The sequence below is a fragment of the Caretta caretta genome, chromosome 12 (assembly GCF_965140235.1).
Source record: "Caretta caretta isolate rCarCar2 chromosome 12, rCarCar1.hap1, whole genome shotgun sequence".
Lineage (NCBI taxonomy): Eukaryota > Metazoa > Chordata > Testudines > Cheloniidae > Caretta > Caretta caretta.
In genome coordinates, this window is record NC_134217.1 from 32,581,865 (window position 1) to 32,608,829 (window position 26,965).

Sequence of the window (26,965 nt, forward strand, 5' to 3'; positions counted from 1 at the left end):
TTGGGAGGCTTGGGGGGGTGATGGGGGGGCAGGGGCTGCTGACCTATTACTGTGACTCTTTGGAAATGTACATTAGTAAGTTCTGGCTCCTTCTCAGGCTCAGGTTGGCCACCCCTGCTCTAGAGTCTTTACCAAGGCTCCTTACATGCTGTGCAAGTATGTGCAGTATTAGCAACATCCTCATTACAGAATATAAATATATAATGAAATATCCTGCCATTTTTATTTCTATTTTGTATTAGGAGAGCTACTGTATAGCTGTGGTTTTTCAACAGGAAAAAAAAATAAAAAAATGTGTGAGTATGCATAATCTCAATGGAATCTGCTGTCAGCAGATTCATCTGAACAAAGGTGGGCAGTAATAGGAGGAAAAGCAGAATCAAAGAATGAGAAAGTAATTTTAAAATTACTGTACAAAACTGTATAAGACTGCTCAGGCTATGGTGAAGTTGCTGTTTATGTGATACAACCACCAGTGTAATCTCTACCAGCCAATTGGATTTAGAATCCTGATAACATTTAACCAGGAGAAAAAGATAATTTCAGGGACACATCCATAGTACTCTTTAAAAGACTAATTTTATGGATAATCATTGGCTGATGGACTAAACTAGCATGTTCTGAGTTTATCAAAATGCTGCTTCTCTCTGAGCAACAATCACTCTAGGGTTCCAACATCCATTTGACAAAATGATATCAACGTCACATGTTTGGAATGATAAAAATAAACTAGTGTAATTGCACTAGAAATCTGTCACCGGATCATCCTCCCACTTTAAAAATACAGTAAACATTTTGGCTTTGCCTCAACATTTATTTTTGACAAATGTATAAGCTCTCTTGTGACACCAGCTAGTGCCAGTCGTCTGTCCCATTTACAGTAATAATGCAAGCCAGTTGTTTAGCCGCTTCATGTTTTGCTTATCTGTCACTTAGCCAGATTTTAAGCCAGATTCAGTTTAGTGCACAGAAAGGATGAACATCTTTGATCAATAATTTGCATATTGTAGTTTGTTACAAAGAGGGCTATGGGCATGTGTAATTCAGCAGGATGAGATATGCACTTAATGGGTTAGTGTACATTACATTCTGTATGCAGAAATATTCAAGTCACACGTTTTTCAAATGTACTTTCAGCTCAACCTTTCTGAATTTTAGGTAGATCTGGTTTAACATGAGTAAAGCATTGTTGGAACTCTTTAGGAATGGATGAAAGAATGATTCACAAACTCCCTACAAGTGACAAAAAGTACATAATCTAATTGATTGTCATCTGATTTGTCACCTCTGCAAATCTGTGGCAATTTACAAGTCACCCCTCTTGCCAAAACAAAAACAGTGCATCTTTATGCTACAGAAGATTTTTAAAAGGTATTTATTAGTGTAAAGGAGGGTATTAAATATTCAGTCAAAGCAGGCTAAAGTGTCCCATATTTGCTAACAGAATTTAGTGTGTTCATAGATCATATAGAAAGCACCAAAAACAAATTGGAATTCCCCTACCTCAATAATATTTCAGTGCCAGTGACTAAAGTTTCAGATCTTTGTTTTTTGTCATGTGTTAAGAATACTCCCCAGTCTAAATCCCAGTAAAAGAATGTTCATGTGTGCTGAAGTCTCTCTCTATAAGCACACCAATTAGAACTCTTCAGAGAGCTTGCTTTTAACATCAGCTATGTATAGTGTTCTCATACCACATCCTGCTGTACATTTCACCTAAGAAGGTGAGCTATTTAGACAACACCAGATTCCCTGAATGAAGGAACATTGTCTGATCATAATTAATGATAATGAACTTGAAAAGGCCAGCTTAATAAAATGCAATTAGACACTATTACTTCCAAGAGTTATGCACATGGTTTAAATGTTACATAGCATTTTCAGTAAATTTAGGCTTTCTAATTCAGGGACAACTCTTGCCTCTATTATGTGCATCAGTAGTCCCTAACAGCAAATATAGCTGCTGGACTGGCCCCTTAGAAAACAACAGACTATAATATAGTGGTGGTTGCCCTTTTATTACGTTCTGTTTACGAGAGATTAGTATTACCTGAGCTGCAAAATAATTTTTTGAATCTCAAGCTGTCAAATTAGAGGAGTCAACAGTATTACAATAATTTTTTCCCTTTTCCTGGACAAATTAAAACACACAGTAATATTGGTTACTAGAGAGATTTAGGTCACAACAACAAGGCTCAATTGTATGACTTTGCAGTGGCCTTGGGAGCAAGGGTGACAAATACTCCTGAGAGAGTGCATTGGGTGTTTCACACTTCACTTTTGATTATTTGGAGCCTCGCTTGAATCATACCATGGATATTTTTCAAAGAAAATCAGCATTTGGCCTGATTCACCTTTCTCTTGCCATGGTTCTGCACCATTGATTTCAATAGAATTTTCTCAGTTTACTGGTGGGGAGGGAGGCCACTCTGCCTCTTGTATTGGGCAGTAACCCTCGGGCTCAGGTCGCACTGGCGGGGCTGAGTTGTAAGTAGTCTATAGGTCTGGACCCATCTAACGTAGGCAAACAAGAAATAATAGTCGGGTGCTCATGGTCCCACCCTGGGCAGGGTAGAGCACTGTGGAGCCTTTAGCTCCCAGCCCCTCAGCTTGATTATCACTACAAAAGTTTTTTTCTCCTGCTGATAATAGTTCATCTTAATTAATTAGCCTCTTACAGTTTGTATGGCAACTTCCACCTTCTGTGTGTGTGTGTATATATCTTCTTAGTATATGTTCCATTCTTTGCATCCGATGAAGTGGGCTGTAGCCCACAAAAGCTTATGCTCTAATAAATTTGTTAGTCTCTAAGGTGCCACAAGTACTCCTGTTCTTTCAGCTGCAGCTGTCAATACTTAACAGTTTGAAGCTCTAGGCCTTTCGGCGGGGCTGAGCAGAGAGCAGGCTGTAGCCTAAGCCTCCTGGCCAAGACAGCCAGCTACCACACAGACAGTCTGGGGGGTCTAGCTTTTTGGGTGGGGCAGAGCCAGGAACAGGCTTTAGCCTCAGCTTGTGGGCCAATGCAGCCAGCAGACACACACAGTCTGAAGCTCTAGCCCATTGGATGGGTAGAGCAGGAGGCAGGCTCTAGCCTAAGCCTTCTGGCTAAGGCAGCCAACAAACACTCAGTTCAGGGTTCAAGTTGGGATGAGCACCCAGTCTAGGGGCTCCAGAAGGGGTGAGCACCCACACAGTCTAGCATCCTAGGTTGCCGGATGGTAGATTCACACAGGCCTCCTTGCCTATGTGGGGAGTCAGTCACCACAGCGGTGGGATGGCCGGGGTAGGGCAATGCAGGCCCACCCAACTCCACCACTTCCCAGTCCAGGGCAGAGTGGTCCACCACTGGGTCAGCAGGGATCCAGCTGCAACACACTGACCTAGAAGCAGTCAGCCACACAGCCAGACAGTCATCGGCTGCCCTGGGCTACTTCTTACTTCCCTGGGGGTTGGTATCTCTGGAATCCACAGGTCCTCAGGGTACACAGCAGATGGTAGTCCCGGCAACTCCCCTTCTGGGTCCATCTCCTCCATTGACAGGGTGATGCAGAGCGTCGATTCAGCACCCAGGTGTAGTGATCCCTCACACTCCAGCCTGGAGGGAGGCCACTCTGCCTCTCCACACCCTTATGTAAATGAGAGGGGGGGAAAATCACACTCATAGTCCAGAGTCTATATCTCTTGTGTCAGAAAACTCTCCTAGGTACATCCTCATTCTTCTATATTCTAGAGGTAGACTTTAGTAGGCCATTCCATTCATCACTGAAGATGAGCATAAAGCAGCAGTTTACAGACTAAACAAGATGTATTGTTTAGACGTGATCATGGGGAGTGGGGGCAGAAATCTTTGTAGAGAAGCCAGCAAAAATGATGAAATAGGAAGTTGTGGGTTACAAATTTTACGAAAATATGGTGTATATTTAATAGTAATAAATAGCACTTTTATAGTGCTTTACATTTAAAAGCACTGTAGAACAGCTGGGCTGAATCCTGCACTCCTTACTCGGGATCAAGTTAACAGGAGCAGCAGATGCTCCACTTATTTTGGTGCCTATGAAGTCCATAGTTAAGTCAATGAAGAAGATGGATACAAAACATGGCAATCTACGTTCAAACCAGCCAGAGCAACTTTTCAAAAAGTGGACATGAAACTCCAGGGTCTGGTAAAATTATTCCTACTACTACATTCCTCTAAGCAAAAGGACAACGTACATTTGTCAGATGGGCAACCACATCAGCAAATATGCTGGACACTATTAGCAGCACTAGTACTAAAACCAATGTCTGAGATGGTAGTCCAACATCTTCTTATCCACTAAGTCAGAATCTCTGTCATACAAAATTACTTCCAATCTCTGCACTTAGACCCCAGTTCAGGAAAGTACTAAAGTACATGTTTAGTTTTAAGCATGTAAGTAGTCCCTTTAAAGTTAACAGAACTAATCATGTGCTTAAAGGCAGGTATGTACTTAAGTACATTGCTAATGAGGGCCTTAGTTACATAAAACAAGAATAAAAGGGTTCATCCTATATTGTAAAGGTTTGCAAAATTCTACTGGAAATCTCATGAGAGACCTCCATGAGATTTCTGGGGTATGAGTGGCTCATGGTATTTCAGTGTTTCCAGTACTGGCCAGAACCCTGAACAGAAGATTCAAAAAAGATAATATATAATGAAAAATGTTTATTCAAACCTATTCAACATGCATCCTGCATAGGAAAATAAGTTCAATTAGTAACGGACTGATAGCCACGGAGCTGGTGTCTTAGTAAGGAATTATTATTGCCAACTGTGAAAAGCTGCCAGTTTCATTCCAATCTACTAATTATCTGCAACAATTTATGGGTTAGTGTCCACCACCTGAATTATCTGCTTGTCTGCCAAGCAGCATGGATTTCAGCATAAAACTCTGGAATTAAACTGGCAAGCTAAATGGACCCTTGGAAGCAACAATGTTTCAAGCACCAGGAAGAGGAAATTGTAAATGCTATCAGCTCCTTTAAGGGAACAGATTGAAAAATGCTGACTATCCCTCATAGGTGCTGGAACTGGGGGTGCTGCTGCACGCCCTGGTTTGAAGTGGTTTCCATTATATACAAGGCTTACAGTTTGGCTCAATGGCTCTCAGCTCCCCCACTCTGAAACTGTTCCAGCACCCCTGCCATCCCTGGTTAAGCAAGGATTTCATTTTACGGGCATGTTGTTAAAAGGATGTTTAGCACTAAAGCATAATTCAGAGGCAGAGGAGAGTCTAGTCTAGCCTCTTTCCAATGCCAGATTGCTCATTGCAGAATATTCTCCAAGGCAGATTGCGCAATCTGATTTTGTTATTATTCCAGTATCACCTATAATGTGCGAGGCCTTGTCTATATACACAAGAAGACACAGTCCTTGACCTGAAGACCTGACAGCCTAAGGGCTTGATTCTCCTCCTTTACACCCATTTATCACTTATTATGTGTAAAGCCCGAAATGCATAATAGCCCACCTATGGTCCTTTATCACTCATGAGTATTACTGTGGCTTCAGAAAATTTAAGCACCTGAAAGAGTGCTCTTCTTCATAATTCCAGCTCTACTGAGGCATGCTCAGTGATAGCCATTTCTAATATAGATAAGAAAGAGAGCGGATATTAAACCGGAACATCTCCACATCCTTCTCTTGTAATTCTAGCAGAAATTTACCTCCAGCACTTTCTCAGCGCTGTGGAGCGAGTGTCAGTTATTGCAGATGGCACTGTGGGCTACCCAAAAGGAAGACCCAGAGGTGTGAGCTGACATGCTACTGTCAGTGAGGAATTCGTATTACTGCACTTTATAATCCAGCATGAGAGAAAGAAGAAAAGGTGTTGTTGAATTTTGTTGGGTTTTTTTCTGCGGGAAGGAGAGGGATTTCTGTTTTTGTTTTGTTTGCTTTTTACTCAAGAAATAATCCTGGTTTTAAAGGGAAATCTCAAATTTCATTTACATGAAGATTGATTTTTGCATTAATAATACACAATTTAAAAAGAAAATATGTTAATAAGCACTTTGCACTTTACAGTCTGGCCACTAGATGGCAGATAACAAAAAGAACAAATAGTTGACCCTTAGTTGACCAAATAAGCAGGAAAATGGTACTGCTCTTTAAGACGAGAGGTTTCACATCCACAGACAATAAAATACACTTCCTTCCAAAGTCCTCTAAAAGTCTCTCTTGAGTCTCTCTTTACTTGAGACCATACACCATAACAACCCTAATCCCCTAATAAAATAAACAACAGTAAATGCTCTTTCTTCCCCTTGCAGACAGGGTATATCAAAGCTTAGGCAGAAAGCATCTTCCTGACCTCCTGGCCATGCCCCTTGCAGTCCCAACTGGTCTCCACAACTAGGTAATCGGTCTCAGCTGAGCCCAGGCTGATTTCCACATGGCCAGATTTCTCAACAATGAGAGAAAATGCCTGACAAAGCTCTCCTAAAGAACAGAGCTTTAACTCTCTCCCTGCCAGCCATGGTGTGGAAGTCTGTGACCTCCCCACCCCTACTACCACTCATCCATCACAAGCACAATAAAGAAAAAAGAAATCCAAACAGTGTGGACAATATAAGTGGTATGATTAATGAAGCTAATAGTATCAGGAGAATATAACTGCACATTGACAGCCTCATTTTCAAAAGAGCACCTCCACATTTGCAAGTACATCAGTTTGTGAGCTACAGTCTCTGCACTTGCTGCCTGCAAATGCTAATTTCTACACACTATTGCCTATTTTGTGAGCACATTTGCAATGCCTGAATACACATTTCCATAAGCAAATGCAAGACTTGGAGCACACAAACTTGTTTATTCAAATAGGCCCAGTATGGTTTGTTTTTAAATATTTGGTCCTAAATGTAACTGTCATTAATATTTATGAAAAGTCAAAAGGTGAACTTGAAAATGCTTCCCGCAATCACATTAATGATGGCAAATTCTGATGTACTATAGCATAAGTGAAGTGTGACGGATTGTTAATAATGTGTGTACTAGTTGAATAGAACTATGAACATGACCATCAGAAGTGTAAGATCTCAGCCAAAAACAACAGTGAAACTCATTTAATAGATGTCTTGCTTAACTGTGGCCCAGGTTCCATGTAAATAGAACATGACTAAGTAAAGTGAAATTCTTGCCCTCTTCTTCAGGTGACAAGTTTACTCACTTTCTTTTTCTGCTTCTATGGAAGAAGCCTATATGGAAGACAAAGGAGAATGTCAGACCTATGCATTGTCTTTTGAGCATCTGTGACGACTGCTCTATATACATCCGAGTGCCCTGAAACTGATCTATCTCACTGCGTAAGGGTTTAGCTTCTATATTTGCAGTTGCAAATACATAGCCTATAGTTATTCATGCCTTTGTCGCCTTCAGCTGAACTACAGCAATACGGTATACTTGGGTCTGAAGCCTTCGGCACTTAGGAAACTCCAACTAGCACAGAAGGCTGCAGTGCATCCCCTCAGCAACATAGGCTACCGTGAACACATCAAACCTGTCCTCTGTTCTCCTCAGAGGCTTCCCATAGGATTTAGAATCAAGTTCAAGGTCTTGGTCCTTATCTTCAAGGAGCTCTATGGCCTGAGTCCAGGATATCTAAAAGACTGCCTAAAGCTCCAGGACAAAGACCTTAGTTGACAATTCTACTCCCCTGGCACAGTGGAACTCAACAATAAAAGTAAAGCTAGTGTGTGGAGGAGACAGAACTTTCTCTGGGGGCAGCCTGACACTGTGGAAAGATTTCCCCCAAGAACTAAGGACCATTGCAAACCTCACCTCCTTCCACTCCAAGTGCAAGGTGAATTTCTTTGACCTTGCCTTCTCTAATATAAACACATAGCAACAGGTATATTTGTATTAAACAAGCAAGCCAACCCACCAAATAAGACACTCTCCTGTAGTGCTTCTCCCCCTGGAGAGAGGATGAGTGAACAAACGAGTGACAGATGTGTAGTCACTCCGCTTAATGCACTATTGGAAAGTGCTCAGAGACTGCAGTGATAACAGTGGTATAAGAATACAGATGGCCAAGACCAATTTACTTCAAGAGGATTTTTGCCTGAATAAGGACTATAGGATTGAGGGCCTGATTAAAGATAATGGGAATCTTTCCATTTAATGGGAGTCTTTCCATTGTCTTCAGTGGGCTTTGGATCAGACTCTTGGTCCCGTCCACAAGGTATGTTTGTGGTGGGGCTATACACACATACACACAAACACAAACACTAGCATATTGTTACATGACATCACACTCTGAGTATCTTTATTATAGGAGCTAAAACCCAATACCCTGCTCTCTTTTGGAGTAACAAAAAAGCTATTTCTCCAAGTTAAGTATCACATTTCTTCACAATTATTTTAAATTACTCCAATACTACTGAAAGCCACACTGATAGCACTGGAGACTGAAGAATCCTCCTTAGTCCATACAGTAGGCTCAGTAAGGGCAGCCACAGTGCCCTACACCAACCCACAGACATGCAGGGACCAGCTGTGTATGTGTGTGTGGACAGTTCAATTTCCTTGCCAGTTCAATCCCTGGTGCCTCCACTGAAATCCCAAACAAAGGTGCCAACAAGTGCCAAGTATAGTAAAAGATTATGGCATGAAACACAAACCTCTAACATCACTGCAAACCTGGGCACCTTTTGTACAGACTCTGGGCCTGATTTTGATCTTGTCTTCATTGGAGTTACCTCTGCTTTATACTGGTGTAAGTGAGATCAGAATCAGGTTCCTTTTGATATAAAAATCTTTCAAGGTTTAACTTCAACTGTATTTTTGTCTTACTTTGTAAGTGCACCAGTAGATATGCAATGAACAGACACTCTCCACGATCCAATGCTGTTGGAGTATGGATTTGCAATTAGCCATCCAAGATTCAGTAACTGATTCAACACTTTGAACCATGTAAAGCATAAACCTTGCCCACTTACATACCCACTAAATCAATTAGCTGGTGATTCATTCATCTGCTGTAAAAACAATTACTTCTGCATATTAAACTCAAGAGCTACATACTACATTATCTTGATCAGGAGTTGATACTGTGACATGCCAAGATTTAATTTTTTTGCCCAACAAAAACACAGCATAAAGCTGACTGTGTGTATTAATGTGTTGCATAATATACCAGACCTGTCTTAAAGTCTTACAGCTTAAAGTCTTTTACACTATATTCTCCACCATCCCACAATACAGCCTGGCCATTTCTGAGCAGCATTCCCATCAGCCTCAGAATACATAGGTTTGTGTATTGCAGTTATAGAATGTGCCATTTAAATACAGAGCTTATTTTTGAATCTCTCTCTGGGAAACGCACAGTATTGTGTTTTATTTCATTAATAATTTTTCATAGGTTATGAAGTTTTCTCTGCTCAGCATGCTCTGAAAATGTTAAACAACAAACAGCTCCAACATCAGAATATATATGTGTTGGCTGAGCAACAGACATTATCTACTTCTGTTGTTAAATATAGGAAAGGACAATTATGAATCCGGTGTGTAGGAAATTTTTAATGCTATAGCACACAGGAAATCGTAGTGAATAGGCTTATAATACATTATTCATTACAGACTGTCCTCGAACAATGAATCAGAGTTCCCATGACTACAAGATAAAGCCAACTAATGCTATGAGTCCAAGAATATGCACCAGCGTATCTGCCCTTTTAAGTCACCTCATAACAAGATAACAATGCAGGGTACTGATATTGTTCATTAAAAAAATGACTAAACATGAGTCAAAAGGTCTGGGTAAATGTGATCATCCCTATGTCAAGTATCTTTCCAAACCAAAACCAATACAAACAAGTGTAATAGGTATCAAGAATGGAATTCCAGTAACAGCTTGTGATGTAGCTGTGTATGCATCACTTGCTTCCAAAGCAGTCAGAGCCTGGGAGGATGGCTAGAAGCAGCATGGTCCAGTGGAGTCCACAGACTAAGATTCAGGAAACCTGGGTCCTATTCCTAACTCTGCCAATGACCTGCTGTGGCCCCTTGTACCAGTCACTTCCCTTCTCTGTGCCTGTTTCCCCTCTTGTCTCCTTGTATTGTAAACTTTTCAGGACAGGGATTGCTGCTTAATATGTGTTTGTTCAATGCATAGCACAATGAGGTTTGGTTAGAACCACTGAGCATTACTGCAATGTAAACTATAAAGATCAGCCAACAAGACCCTGTGGACACTGACATTATGGGATTGAGGGAATTTTCAGAAGTGCCTAAATGACTTAGTAGCCAAGTCTCATTGACTCCTATATCTCTTTTGAAAATGGCACTTAGGAGACTAAGTCATTTAGGCAATTTTGAAAATTTTAGCCCAGATTTTGAAAGCCTGAACTTAGAATTTGAAACTGCAATTGGTAGGCAAAAATATTTGTGGACACTAGTTTGCACACACAGTTTAGGCCAATGAGATGGCTACGTACTCATATGAAGTGTGTGTGACCTATATATTACAGAATTGTTTGTTTTAGTATCTGTTTATGTTAGCTCCAAAGAGCCCAACTGCATATTTATATTCAATTGTTTTCACACTCCCAGCCAGTCTCTGCTGAGGAACAGTTGCCCTGGCCTGTTATTAGAAATAATTGCTATAAATGAATTTTTTGCTGATTTTTCCAATCCACGAATACAGTGAAAATCAATTTGCAACCATTATTCTCAGAGTACAGTTGAATGACTCATGATGTGTTGAGAACCAACATCTCTATCTCATACACAAACAAACACAGGCCATAATAGCAGGGTTTCAGTGTTCATTTTCCCACATTTTGGATGGTTACATTAATTATTAATATTCTGATGTGAATGCTAAGTTCACGGCTTCTGTTCTTATAGCCCCTGTGCTTGTGGTCATTTCTCCCTCTGAAACTATGGCAATTTGCTGCACACAAGTGTGGTTCTGTTCTCACGAATATGCTCACTTCCTGTGTCACTTGTTCATTTCAGCAGGTTTGTTTCAGACTTTCCTTTCTGTCTTTATTTGAGTGTTTGGCTATTATGTATTTACAATCTTGGTCAGACAGAAGAGCAGCAGATGTGTTGTCAACAAAAAAACAGGAAGACAAGGTATAAAATAAAAGAGGATAGGTAATTCTCAGGCCACAAACAACCTCTGCTTAGAAACCGAGATCTGAACAATGACATTATTATTATTCCATCTTTGTACAGCATCATATCTGTGCCTGGTGCATTCCAGTAGTAAAGCCACACAGTCCCTGACCCAAAGAGTTTAAAATCCAAGGACCAGATTCTGATCCCCTTGCTGATGTTGAATCCCTTATGGAAGTCAATAGGACTATTGTAGAGTCAAGTGCTACCCATCATGATTAAAGGTAGGAGAATCAGCTTTAAATGTCTGATTCTGTCACCCTTATCCATTCCTGAGTAGTACTTTACTCCAGGAGTTGTGGCGACAAGTAAATTTTAGTTTGCATATAATTTTTCACACACACTAGTTATTTCTGAGGTCTTTGTCACTGTCAAATCAATTTAAAAAATGAAAGAAAAGAGAAGTGAAAGAAAGGAAAGCACTTTCTATCCAGACTCCTCTGTTCCCTTTTAGGAACCTAAATAGCTAATCATCAGTGCAGAATGTTTTCAATCCACAGAATCCCAGATAAGTGGGGGTACCTTTGGTGCAGCTTTAAAGTAATCCTTCTATGCAATTCAAAGGTAACAGTATTTTGTATAGCTTGTGCACTGTGAGAATTGTGCATCATGTGGGTGACTGAGCAGATTTCCAAAGGCCATGGAGGTCCACCACTCTTCAAAATTAAGTAACATTGCCATTCTCTTGTTTCTGTTCCCAACCGTCAAAGCTATTAAACTCATTGGTAGTGTGAAGGCCCGACTGTGTTCTCAATTAAGTCAAAAAGGTTTGGCCATTGACTTCAGCAGCCACAGGCCACAGAGGCTTGAAAAGCAGTTTTCAAGTTCCAGCTATTCGTTTCTCTAGCACCATACTAGAAAGAAAACAACATCTGAAACATCCAAGAATTTGTATTTAGAGCAGTTCTGCATAAAAAGTGGAAAGCTCAACTTAAAGGAATATTAAATTTGTGCGAGAGCCGAGGACATATAAGGCAATTTCAGCTTGATACAGTTTGAAATGGCAACATTATAAACCCTGGGGAAATGAAGTTTCTAATGCAAATGGCCGATGCTTTAAACTCCCGTGGCGCTGCTGCAGTGAAGAAACAAGAGGTTACAAACATCAGATTTTTTCCTTGTTTAGTTGACATTACTCTGATAAATATTATCATAACCACCAATTGTACATTTCCCCTGGGTCTTCCACTCTCCTGCTCCACACATTAGCCTTTAATGATTAAAACCATCTCATTACTGAATAGATGGAGTCATCCAAAAATCTGTTTAAACATTTTCACAAGCTTTTTTGTTTAAAGCACTGATTTGCCACTAAGCCAATGAATGCACCTCTGGATCATTTTACTGACTAATAGCAGCTACACGGACTTTTAAACTTGACAGATGTCATCTTAGCATCCTATTGAGAAGATAATCATGTGTAACTTATGCTATAACTAAGTAAGTTGCAGTAAACAGGAAGCATAAATAGCTGTCTGTAAACACAGCAAGCAACTACTCTAAAACAAAGTCCATGGCTTTCAAAGATCCAGCATATCATTTTATTCACTGATCTGAAACCAAAGCAAGTTATCACCTCATGCACCAGCACTAAACTGGGTGTTTATTAGCTGAGTTTCATACTTTATATTATGATCAGAATTGTAGTTCTAGAAAAATAAAAAGATAATTCAGACTAGATCTGAATAAATTATATAAGTTATTCTATTCTATTAATTTTGCATTTTCATCTATTTGTGACCTGTCTGCAAACAGATTATAATCTTTTTTAGATTTATTCATTATTCATATTGTTCATCAAATAATTCCTTCTTATGATGCTTGCTCTGTAGTTGGTTTAGGAGCAGTTTGTTACAAGTATTTGACATTCAAAATGTGAGTTATTTTGACTGGACACTTGGTCAAATGATATGTCTAACCAGTTATTTGTGTATGCAATTATCATGCATATGTCTGCCTGCAAAAAAGGAAAAGAGAAACGAAGTTTAAACCTGAATCCAGATGTTAAAAATCACAAAAGTTATTTTAAAAAAGCTGAATTACAATCAAACTATTCGCAAAAAGAAAAGGAGTACTTGTGGCACCTTAGAGACTAACCAATTTATTTGAGCATAAGCTTTTGTGAGCTACAGCTCACTTCATCGGATGCATAAAGTGGAAAATACAGTGAGGAGATTTATATACACACAGACCATGAAAAAATGGGTGTTATCATACACATTGTAAGTGATCACTCTCCTTACAAAACCAATCAAACTATTATATATATTTTTTAATGACCAGGATCTGGTTTCATTTTTTGATAGTGAGAGAGCTGGAAACTGGATGAGGGGATGTGAAAACTCAGATATCTGTCATCATTCAGCAGAGTGCTACTAAGAAGAGAAATATATACAAAGCAAAGGGAAAACCAAAAATACAGGATCCTAGAGCAACTGCAATTTATGAGACTAAACCAGGCCACTCATGAGTCGCTGCTATAAACATTCAGCAATGGCCACTAGATATATCATTAAACACTCTCCACTTTTTCCTTCCATGAATCGACCTATGTACATTTGAAAGAGTAGAGAAGATCCCCTAGGAAGAGAACAACAGATGATGGCTGAGAGGCTGGTGGCTGAGAGGATACAGAAATAACATCATGACTTTTCGCATCCAGTGACAGTAGCTTTAGAAACCAAAACAAGGTTTCAGAGTATGAAAAAGAAATGAGGACAGAAGAGAAATTGCTGAATTCCAGTCTCTCATGTGAGACAGTAAACCAGGTGATCAAAATAAAAAGACAAATTTTCAGCTGACATTTTAAATACTGAGATGCCAGTTATGAACTCCTTAGGAAGATATACAGCCAGGCTGACAAAAAACAGGTTCACTCCAGAGGTGGTCCTGTCAGAAACTCTTTGTTTACACAGACATGCTCCTGAAACCCTGAGAGCTATGAGTATTCAGAGTGCCTGATTCTAATCTCACTTGTAATTTCAGAAAAACTCCACTAAAGTCAATAGAGTCAATCTGGATTTAGAGTGTTCCTGACCCAGTGACTATTACTCCTCAGTGAGATTTCAGGGGACAAGGGCTTTTAGCCTTGGGAACATATATTCCAGAATTATTATACTTAAAGCTATAACCACCTTATCACATATGTTAGAAATCAAACAACAGATTCCTAAATCACCCTTTTACTGCTCTGACTCTGTAAAAACCTGCTCTCAGTCCAGACCAGCATCTTAGGAAAAATCATGTTGCTATAACTGCCAGAGACAGAAATGTTCATTTCTATACTATAGGCTATTATATGGTGTATTGACTTCAATGGGGCTAGGAGTTCACCCATTGTAGTTTGTTTCTTACCACTGCTCTCTACTGGAAGTCATGTAAAACTTGCAGACGTGTGCCAAAAGCCCTAATACTGCTCCAGCTATAGTTCAAGAGTTAGGAACCTGGAGTAAAATAAGTCCTGAGCAGCATTTGCACTTCGGTCCATGAGACCCTAACTAGAACTTAGCATGAATCCCAGTACAGAAAACATCTGTCTTCGATGTGTACATTGCTTTCATTTTGCTAGTAACAGCATGTACGATCATGAAGCGAACTGCTTTTGACACCATTTGTCATAATGATGTTTGTTTCACCACAGTAGTAGTGGTGGTACAAAATTGTGATTCCTCCTTGCAGCTCAGCAATACTGTGGCCTCTACCAAAGGTCCTGGGATGCTGCAAACTTTCTACAAGACAGATGATAGCTACAGATTGTCCTTCCTCGTTGACCTTCAGCAGCATTGCAAAGCAGTTAGTGGTTTCATATTGTTCAGACATTCATTCAAGCGTAAAGTGGGAGGAGTTCCACCTGTTCAGGATGGGCTGTTGAACACCGTACAGGGAAGATATGTTTCATTACCAGAGCATGACTGGCGAGTATGGAAGCAGCAAATTAACCTTAGATTTTCTTGGCAATGGCCGGCATGTTACTCACATTTATTGTCTGTCAAAGAAACTGTGCACAATCAAAATAAAGCACAGGGCAAAACCTGTAGCACAGATAAATTGCTCTGTCTCTGTCTGTAGTGTTGTTGTACCCATGCTGGTCCCAGGATATTAGAGCGATAACATGGGTGAAGTAATAATTTTTATCGGAGACATTTTTTTTGGTGAAAGAGACATGCTTTGCCACTTACACATAGCTTTTCTTCCAGTCCTGAATAAAACACATTACCTCACCCACCTTGTCTGGCCTTAGTGCCAGTCAGCAGCCAGACCTTAAAAGAGTCTCCAAGAAGTGCTAGGTCTGTTATTGCATTTTACCCACTTTAAGTCTTGCATTTTGACAACTCTGAGCTCTGTTACATTCTCTTATACATATATCTTATGTGTGAATCCCCTTATGCTTAATCTGTCCCAAACTGTATTTAGCTTAGGCACTCTGGCTCCTCAAACCCGAAGAAGAGACCTGTGAAGCTCAAAAGCTCATGCCTTCCACCAACAGAAGTTGGTCTAATAAAAGAAGCTACCTCACCCACTTTGTTTCTCTCATATCCTGGGACTAACACCACTACACCAACACTGCACCAACATTCTCTTGTCTTGAACAGCATATTATCTGTAGCTCCATTTAATGCTTCTTAGGGCTTGTCTTCCTTACAGGGGGTAAGTTGACCGAAGTTACGCTACTTCAGCTAAGTGAATCATAGAATAGAATCATAGAATATCAGGGTTGGAAGGGACCTCAGGAGGGCATCTAGTCCAACCCCCTGCTCAAAGCAGGACCAATCCCCAACTAAATCATCCCAGCCAGGGCTTTGTCAAGCCTGATCTTGAAAACCTCTAAAGAAGGAGATTCCACCACCTCCGTAGGTACACCCATCCCAGTGCTTCACCACCCTCTTAGTGAAAAAGTTTTTCCTAACATCCGACCTAAACCTCCCGCACTGCAAGTTGAGACCATTACTGCTTGTTCTGTCATCTGGTACCACTGAGAACAGTCTAGAGCCATCTGCTTTGGAACCCTCCTTCAGGTAGTTGAAAGCAGCTATCAAATCCCGCCTCATTCTTCTCTTCTGCAGACTGAACAATCCCAGTTCCCTCAGCCTCTCCTCATAAGTCATGTGCTCCAGCCCCCTAATCATTTTTGTTGCCCTTTGCTGGACTCTTTCCAATTTTTCCACATCCTTCTTGTAGTGTGGGGCCCAAAACTGGACACAGTACTCCAGATGAGGCCTCACCAATGTCGAATAGAGGGGAACGATCACGTCCCTCGATCTGCTCGCTATGCCCCTACTTATACAGCCCAAAATGCCATTAGCCTGCTTGGCAACAAGGGAATACTGTTGATTCATATCCAGCTTCTCGTCCACTGTAACCCTTAGGTCCTTTTCGGCAGAACTGCTGCCTAGCCATTTGGTCCCTAGTCTGTAGCAGTGCATGGGATTCTTCTGTCCTAAGTGCAGGACTCTGCACTTGTCCTTGTTGAACCTCATCAGATTTCTTTTGGCCCAATCATCTAATTTGTCTAGGGCCCTCTGTATCCTATCCCTACCCTCCAGCGTATCTACCTCTCCTCCCAGTTTAGTATCATTGCAAACTTGCTGAGAGTGCAATCCACGCCATCCTCCAGAACATTAATGAAGATATTGAACAAAACCGGCCCCAGGACCGACCCTTGGGGCACTCCGCTTGATACCGTCTGTCAACTAGACATGGAACCATTGATCCCTACCCCTTGAGCCCGACGATCTAGCCAGCTTTCTATCCACCTTATAGTCCATTCATCCAGCCCATACTTCTTTAATTTGCTGGCAAAAATACTGTGGGAGACCATATCAAAAGCTTTGTTAAAGTCGAGGAATAACACATCCACTGCTTTCCCTGCATCCACAGAGCCAGTTATCTCATCATAGAAGGCAATTAGGTTAGTCAGGCATGACTTGCCCTTGGTGAATCCATGCTGTCTGTTCCTGATCACTTTCCTCTCCTCTAAGTGCTTCAGAATTGATTCCTTGAGGACCTGCTCCATGATTTTTCCAGGGACTGAGGTGAGGCTGACTAGCCTGCAGTTCCCAGGATACTCCTCCTTCCCTTTTTAAAAGATGGGCAATACATTAGCCTTTTTCCAGTCTTCCGGGACCTCCCCTGATTGCCATGAGTTTTCAAAGATAATGGCCAATGGTTCTGCAATCACATCCTCCAACTCCTTTAGCACCCTCAGATGCAGTGCATCTGGTCCCATGAACTTGTGCTCATCCAGCTTTTCTAAATAGTCCTGAACCACTTCTTTCTCCACAGAGGGCTGGTCACCTCCTACCCATGTAGGGAGTACCAGGGTCAACCAGAGAGCTCTCTGCCATCGATTTAGCAGGTCTTCACTAAACCCGCTAAATTGATCCCTGCAGCATCAATTGCATCAGCGTCGATCTCCCTATAATGAAGACCAGCCCTAAGGGAAGAAAATAACTTAAATTTGTCTACAATTGTGTTTCCCTTTAGTAAATAAAATAGCAAATATTTTAATTTTTCAATATTCATTAAATGAATATGCTATATAAGTTATAATTACATTTAAGATGGTTCTGTTCATATTCATATTAATTACCATTATTTATGATCATTGTCATTTGACATCCATTTTTACAGTGTATTTAATAGAGGTGTTGCACTGATGAGCCTGAGTTGCAAAGATGATGTGTGTTTGGGGATTCAACTTTCAAAGTTTAATATGCCCAGAGTTTAAGAGTGTTCTCATCTGGGATTTGCTTAGGCACCATCTCCAAGAGTTATAAATTCTCTGGATGGTAATTGCCTGCAAAATTTGTTTAGCAGTATGTTAAATTAATCATACTGGACCTGACTGACTTCATGACATCCTTTTGCAGCAACCATTCATGCATTCATGTCCAGTACTGCCGGCCCAATGCCAATCTCAGATGAACAACTATTGGTCCTAATATGCCATGTAGGCATGCTAATGTACTCCAGAAGCGCTAATTTACATTCACCTGTTCTCAACCTGGGATGCAGATCCTTGACTAGGCTGAACAGGCTGCTTGCTGAAATGGCCAGAGGGGCTGCCACAGTGCAAACATTTGACTTAGTTCAATCTTCACAGTGTGACTGCAGGGCAGTGATGTGGACAGTCAAACATGGTGGAGGAAGATTGGAGGGCGGACTGCAACACCTTTCTACCCTTGATGATGCAGAAGTCAGATGCTGAACAATTTAGATATGTGGGCCAAATTCACATATGTGTAAACATATGGGGCCAAATTCACTTATGTGTAAATACACTGGCCAGATCCTCAGCCCAAGCTAAGTCCCCTTTGTGCCATTCTAGCAGTAACGATACAGAGGAATCCCCATGTGACATAAAGCGAGCATAGCTGGATCTATGCCAAGCCATCTTTACCCTCACCACCCTCCCCCCTCACACACACACACACACAAGGCACGCTCTAGGGCAGGGAGGAGGTGTGATGAAGGATGAGGATATGCGGCTGGAGCATATTGCACGCTGGCAATCTTGGACCAGCAGGAAGACTGCTAGGCACCCAGGTGGCATCGTTAATGCCTTCCTCTAGCTGCTATATTTATGTCAAGGGCTGTTCCCACGGCTGGTAAGTGGGAAAGGTGATTTAGAGTCTGGTCTGAGGATCCGAACTACTGACTTCTATGAAGTTATATCAGGGATAAATTTGGCCCATCATGTTTCTTTGGTGACCTCTTTTAAGCTATTATTGATTTAAATTAGAATGGACAGATTACTGGGTGGTGTAACGAAGTGTGGAACTCAAGGCTGTATTTGATTCACTTGTGTTGATGGAAAATGCTAGTTTGAAGGAGGGAAAACCCTTGTGGTGAGATCATTATCATTACTTACAACAAAGTCTGTAGAAACAGACAAGAAGAACAGGGATGTAGGATGTAAAACAAGAGAATAAACGAGTAATTTGCAGAAGTCTTTTGGAATCCTGGTTTCTAAAATACATATTCAAAAATGTGTTCTTATGTGCACAATTGCTTGAATGCACATGCAAATACCCAGTTAAATGCATAACTGGTCATTTGCATGTCTAATTACTGTGATTGTTTGTGAAAATCTGATAACTGAGAGCAAATTAGTCATGCAAATAGCATGTATTTGTATGCCTAAACCGCTGTAAATCATAGGTCTGTTACAGAGGGCATAATGCTCCTCTTGGCTGTGAGAGAAAGGGAACAAAAACAAGGAAATGGGAGTACAAAATCCTAAATTAAAATTAGAAATTAAGCAGAACATGACTTAATTATCAGATTCCAGGTTACACTTGGCAGTTGGTGTGTAAACTCAGAAAATTTGCTCAGGAAGGGTATTGATAAAAAGTAAATATGGAATGCAAGCAGGCTGGCCAGTTTGCTCACCTCCGGTCACATGCAACCTACACTCATACCAATCTGGAAACAGTCCCCTGCAAATAAATCAGCTAACACACTTAAAACTAGCATATGGAAAAGGTAGTGTAAAATCTAACTGTATTAGTGGCTTTAATTTAATCCCATTTTCCCTGATTATGAAAAATTCTGTCTGTCTGTCTGTCTCTTGCTCTGTACTTATCTGGCCTTCATCACCATCATATCTCAGGATCACTAATGGATTTTATGCAATGCCCCTCTGAGGATACAGACTAACACGGCTGCTACTCTGAAACCTATTTTTCCCATGTTACAGATGGGGAACCGATGCACTGAAAGATTAAGCGACTTGCCCAAGGTCACACAGGAAGTCCATAGCACAGCAGAGAACTGCACCTATGCATCAAGTCACAATCGAATGTGCTATCCACTAGTCCATTAATTCATCTCCCTCCTCAGTACTTACCCTTTCAACCGTTCATAAATAGTTACAGTATCTCCTCTTAATCATCCCTCGGCCAAGCTATACATCTTGTTCTAGTACACTGAATAAAATGAAACCAATTCCTCCAAACCAATCCTGACTTTCGTTTGTGTTCTCTGACATCCCTCTAGTTTGCTCACATGTTCCTAATAATGGGGTCCCCGGACATGAATACATTATTCCAGATGCAGTCCCATATGAGCTGTCTAGAGAAGGACCATTACCTTTCCTTTAATTTCCTCTATCCGTTTTGAATAATGCATCCGATGAAGTGAGCTGTAGCTCATGAAAGCTTATGCTCAAATAAATTGGTTAGTCTCTAAGGTGCCACAAGTACTCCTTTTCTTTTTGCGAATACAGACTAACACGGCTGTTACTCTGAAACCTGACTCTAAAGAAAAACTCTTCTAACAGCACTGCTGCCATTCTCAGGACCAACCCTGCCACCCTGGTGATATAAATGCCCACCATACGTCTATGCAATATTAATGGCCTGACTCCATCAAGCAAGGACAGTCCAAGTTAAAACTGAAATTGCAGTAACATACCAGGTTTATCCTGTACTCTTATGCCTTCACCTTCTCTCACATTGCAGCTAGAGCTCAGGGCAATGAATAAATGTGTCCACAGTTTCAACCTTAACTCTGAATGTGAGTTGCAAGTTAATAGATTCATGCAAATGAACAAGGCAAAGATATTTTGTCCTCTTCCATTACATCACAAAATATTGTAGGTACCTGGCTAGGTAAATAAAAATCATCAATTTCCCAAGGCTCATACTATACTATAGTTAACCAAGAGCTATGAATGATTATTTATTAATGTCTATACTAATGTAAAAGTGTGGTCTCTCTGACTATTTTAATGAGCATACACTCTGGATGACTTCTCTTGCTTTGACTCCTCTGTGACTATTTGGAAGAAACCAGCATGAGATGATCTTCCCAATACTAGACTCAAGCTGCTTGTCCAGTTTTACCTGAACTTTATTTATAGGCAACAAGGCTCACTGTCCCGTGCAGTCTAGGAGCTCTTTGTATGCAGAACAGGACATAGTGACCTACCTCTGACTCAATTATAGAATAGTTTCAAAACAGACAGTATAAATTGAATCTAATGTGACTTTTGAATTGTGACACTTTATAATTCCCAAAATAACCAGGATTTATCTCACACAATGCAATTCATTTATTTTCATTAGTTGCAAATAACCAAAGACTGATAAATCTAAGTGGATCACTATGAGTCATACTGTAATTCCTTTAACACTTAAAACACATACACACACATCATCATCATTATTAACTATGTACATTTACAACAGCAGAACTAATGTGATATATCACTCAGCTGTGGAAGGCTGTGTAAAATATCTTGTTCAGCTTTACAATTAATTTTCAGGGGCAAATATTCACAAAAAGCAAATTTAAAATTTCTCACAAGTTTTCAAGGGTGCAAGCTTAATATTTGCACAAGTAAATTTGCAAGGGAATGTTAAATTTGTATAAACATCCAAGCATGCAAATTTAGCATTCCAATTCCACAAGTATTTGAGTGTGTGAGCTCTTTCCATGTGCATCTTAATAGATTGTACAATTCAATCGCAGGATTGTTCATGGAAGGTGAACACAAAAGGGGCACAAACATTGCCTATGCAAATGAATTTAAAAATCTGAATCAATATTCACATGTAGTATATGTCCAGCTCTCATTGAATGTTAAAATTACAAGTTACCACAAAGTTATTATAAGGGGTTTCCTGGCCTTGCTTACAGGTTATGGGGCTCTATATTGGGAAGCATGTGGTTTTTGGGTCCTGTGGAGTCAGTCTGCAAAGAAACAGCCTACAGCAAGGTGGGGTGAGTTCTGCTTCTCTGCCTGAGGGAGCTGCCTGATTTCTCTCTCTCTGTTTTGGTTCATGTGTGTTAAGCTTCCAGATTTTAGAAACTAAAGTAGTGTTATGTTGCAACCTTCCAGCAAGAGTATTTTATGTTTTGATCTAATTTCTCTGTTTGTATGCCATGAACATAACAAAAAATGGTTAAATAAAAATATAGAAATGCTTTCTAAATGACTTTAAATAGCCAGATCTTAAATAATTTAAATATGCAGAAACAATGTCCAGCTCTAGTGGTGACCCCAATCTGATTTTAATATCTTAGAAGTCCGCTGAGTTTTTTAAAATGAGGAACAGTTGCCAAAAGTTTATTTTTAATACCAGTTATTACAATCATGTTGTCATTCAAGAACTTCAATAAAAGGTTGCATGTTTTTGGTTTCCTTTCACATATGAAACACTCCATGGACCCAAATGGATGCATTCTCTGCAAAGCACTGCCTTTCAGATGTTTGGCATCATGTAATAAGAGGGTATAAAATAGAATGAAGGTAGAAATTTGCCAGGCATGTAAGTGAGCTCTCATATGTCTGGCACAAACACAAAATTACACTTACATTTAAGTGTGTTACATCTTGGAAAACAAATCCAGATTGGATTATGTCATTGGCACTTCATTGACAATCTCCATATTTAATACAAGAAATTATGGAGTATAGTAGCTAAATGATGAGACAGCTTGCAATAAATTCAGAAGCAGTGCACATAGGCAATGCTATTGGCCACACTTTGCAATGTGCTTATTGGAAAGTACATCCCTTAAAAAGCAAGTGATGTCTTCTCCCCTAAAATATCATGATGAAGGCAAATTGGAAAACCAGATGGACTGATTTAAACCCTGTTCCAATTCTGCTGCTGCCACCTCCAGTCTAACTCCTGTAACATAAAGTCTGGCACACCCCACCCATAATGCCTGGCTAAACATACAGACTAAAAACGGGTATGGTACAAACACATGGCAAGCCATTCTGAAAAGGCATTGGTCTGTTCTTTGTTGCAAATACATTCATTTTTGTCCTATTTACAAATGGTGCTATCTATCAAATCAGCCCAGCCCATTTAGCTGATAAAGAGGGAGGAAGACTATAGCATGAGATGACAGCTGCTGAAAGAACCATTACTGTTTTGGGCTGCATGCAGAAAAGCATCATGTCACAGACCAGAGAGGTAATAGTTTCTCTCTATATATGGCTTTGGAGGTACACCTGCAACACATCATTAAGGGCCTGATCCAACGTCCATTAAAATTAATTGGAGTCTTTCCATTGAATTCAATGAGAGTTGCACCAGGCCTTTATTTTTAGGTACCACAGGGGCAGTCAGGAAAATTAATCCAAAATAACTTTTAAAGTAGATTACTTAAACCACTTTAAACCCATGTGGACACTCTTATTCAGAATTAAAGTGCCTTAATTTGGGTTAACTTAATTCACTTCCAAAGGAGGGAGTTGAGTGGAAAGCAACTTTGACTTTTTTCTCATGTGTGATGGTTTCATTGGTCGAGTTCTGCTGCTTTTAATGTCTTGGGAACATTTTTTGTTTGCTTACCTCAAGCACATCAGTGTATCATGGACCCTTCCTGGAAATCTATGAAATTGCTTCCCCTCATATATCATTTAATCTCCTGTTCAGTGATGACTCCTGAATTAGCTCCTGATTCTTATTTATATTAAGGCTCCTTTACATCATTCTGGCAACATAAACAGGCCTTAAAGTGGATGTCAGTTATGTTTTTAGGCCCTTTTACATTTCCAGAGTGGTGGAAAAGGGTCTTAGTATCGATGAGAACCAGGGCAGAGCTTTTCCTGTTTAGTATTATCAAATTAATCTTGATATTAATTGATGGAGGGCTGTGCTTTATTAAACTGATTGTGCATTTTATGCAAAGTTAGTAGATGGGCTTGGTCTTTTTAAAATGCTATGGCTTGGGTTTAATTGATTTCTTACATGGCAAATATTCTATTTGTAATCCTTCTGCCAAGTGGAGCCAGCAGCAACCAGGGCTGGATTCAATATCTAGGGGTGCATTTCCATTGATACAACACAGAACCGACTAGAGCCCCCACGCAGTAACCTGGGAAATTTACACACCACCCCTGGGAGCCTCTGAGAGGCAATACTTCCCCACTCACAAGCACAGAATCTGAGTGTAGAAAATAAACTTTTAATAAAAGGAGGGAAGTAACTGCGTGTTAATTTGGGAAAACACCACAAATAGTTCATAAACATAAACCATGAGTAAAAGACCCACCCCCAAGTAGGCTGGGCAGTGTCCTTTCCCCTCAAAAAGAAAAGGAGTCCTTGTGGCACCTTGGAGACTAACCAATTTATTTGAGCATAAGCTTTCATGAGCACCCCTTTTCTTTTTGCGAATACAGACTAACACGGCTGCTACTCTGAAACTTTTCCCCTCAGGTTCTTAAGTCCAGCAACCCAAAAGTCCCTTTCATGTACCCGACTCTTCTCTGCACCCCACTCACAGTCACTGTCCTTGGTCAGTGCAGACCCAGAGTTCAGAGATGCATCTGCAGAGTTTACCTCAAGCCTAGGTGGGGTAAAGAGGTACCTTACTCGCTCTGCTGCTCAGGCACTCGCTCGCTGCCCCTCTCCGCCAGCCACCCTGCCGCTCATCACAGCTCTCTGCTGCTGCCCTGCTGGCCGCTTGCTCACCACAACTCTCCACCAGCCACCCTGCTGGCCGTCTACTCACTGCACCTCCCCACCAGCTGCCCTGCTGGCCATTCATAGGTCCTCTCCGCCACACCATCCACTTATTCACCAGCCTTCTGCTGCAACCTGCCTCTCTGCTGTGTTCTCTGCACATCAGTCTCTTAGTAATTTTCAGCTCTTTGCAGGCTGGGCAGAAACACTGCCCCGTCTCAAGTGATTTCAGCTCTCTGTGATTTTTATCTCTTAGCAGGCAGGGCAGAAACACAGTCCTACCACAACTGATTTCAGCTCTGATTGAGCATTTAACATAACAAAGGGGCTCCTGCTGAAGCCTATTTAGCTCTATTCTTTAAACAGTGGGGGGAACAGGTTAAACCAGCCTAGGGAGGACCCTTGATGTCCCCACCCCTCTTACTTTCACAGGGCTTTGGCATTCGAGCCCCTGGCTTAATGACGTCCTTTCAGCTAAAGGTGACCCCCCTCATTTGCTTCCTGCTTCCCTGTATTCCCACAATAATTAAATTTTGGTAACAGGATTTCACTACCCCTGCATTCAGTACTAAAGTGATTTGTACCCAACACCAGCAAAAATTGATTACTTTGACACTGCTCTATGTGCTGAATATCTAAGCAGAGCAGGAGCAAACTGTATTTACATAAACACACCCAAGTCTCTCCCCCTCCCAGCTAGCTGCCAGGGAAGCATTCATTCAAACCCTGCTTACATATTAATTTATAATGATTATTTATTTGATACAGAAAGGCTTCAGTCCTGAAAACTGGACCCTCAGAGGCAGACCGCAGTGTCCAGGCAGAGTCCCACTGAAGTCCCACATGGATAGGAATGTACAATCAGGGTGTAAGTGATTTACATCAGTCAACAGTAAAGTTTGTGCACCAGTCCTGCAATTGGTAGCACACAGGCGGACTGTTGGCTTTAATGGGGCTCCATACGGGTTCAGCAGTCTGATTGCTTGCTTCCAACTGCAGCATCAGAACCTGTGTTGATCGCTCTGTTATTGAGCATGACTTCTAGCTGTTGTATGAATGAGGCTCGAAGGAAGAAACCTTTGTGTTGAGATGTTAGCTCTGTCTTCTATATAGCCAGCATTTCTTCTTTGCTATTAACCTAATAGCATATTACTTCCTTTTTATTTATAGTATTTTGAGCTATTTTGCCATGATTTGTGGTGGAGTAAACAGTCTTTTTATTGTAATTGCTCATTTGTTCCTGGAAAACCCCTTAGCTGTGCGAAGTCTATGTAATACATTTTTGTAAATATTTCTAACTAAGTGTGTGTCTGATAGATTTGATTCTTGTTATAGAGAAATTACTAATGGGTGAACCTCTAAAGATCCCAGGTTTGGATTTAGTTCATGTAAATTAGCAAAGAGAAGAAAGAGTGGATATTTTGGAAGAATAGCCTCCCTTGTGAAAAGTTTGCTGCTTTGGTTCTGGCAGAAATACCAGATGATGAGACGCCTTTGTGCTACTTTCGCACATACAAATTTAGTGTGCTGCCCAATTAGTTCAACAGAGCTCCACCAGGATGGAAGTGCAAAACTAAATGATCTATAAGTTTCAGAACCTCAAGGCAGGCTTGGTTGCAATTCCATTCTACGGAAAGGTAAACGCAGAGGTGAAAGTAGGCCAGTACGGCATACTGGTAAGAAGTGGCCACTGGTACGGGCCTGTATACAGCCAACGTTAAATGCTTTAATGTCGCTGCCCCTTTTGCCCCCCCACCCCCGGGCCACCGAGAAGGGGGTGCAAAAGGGCCAGCGGCCGGAGCCCCAGGTGACGTCGGCCAGGCAGCACGGAAGGGCTGGCTGGAGAGGCTGACCCCCGAGCCTCCGAGGCTCCGCCCCTTCTGGGGGACTGGAGCCAGGCTCCCGTACCAGTAAGACATTTATGTTACTTTCATCCCTGGGTAAAGGTTTGAAGGACAAAAAGTGAGGGAGGAAAGGGTCTTACTTTTGCCAAACTGGTCTGCCAGTCCCTAACAGGAATGATTTTTCTTTGATAATTTGCTGCAGGTTTGGGAGGAGGGGAGTTTGGCCCAGTGCACAAAAAACAAAATGAGGACGTTTGAGGAGAAAAGATCCCACTTGAGCCCTGTCCCCAGCATGTCCTCTATGCTAAGGCTTGCAAGGGGGTCCTCCAGAAGCAGTTTTACAGCTGTCTTCCACAGGGCCTGCTTTGGGGAAATCCTCTCCTGGCTGAATGTGGGGCTTTAAGGGACCCCTATATGCCACTCTGGCCTTTTTTTGCAACATAAAGGAGTCAGAGAGGGGGTGAGAATCTCACTCTTGTCCCAGCCTGGAAAAGAACACCTGAGAGAAAGACATACTATTATCCTCATATGTTTCCACATGTGCAGCATATCCCAAAAGT

General features: G+C 41.0%; 1 long non-coding RNA gene across 1 annotated transcript in view; it reads right to left on the reverse strand.

Annotated features, from left to right (window-relative positions):
* Positions 1–1,386: 1,386 nt before the first annotated feature.
* LOC125645277 (uncharacterized) overlaps positions 1,387–26,965 on the reverse strand; it is a 344,743-nt gene continuing 319,164 nt past the window's right edge. The window contains exon 6 of the long non-coding RNA XR_012664599.1: positions 1,387–3,626. This is a non-coding gene — a long non-coding RNA (uncharacterized LOC125645277). The remainder of the gene's footprint in view (positions 3,627–26,965) is intronic.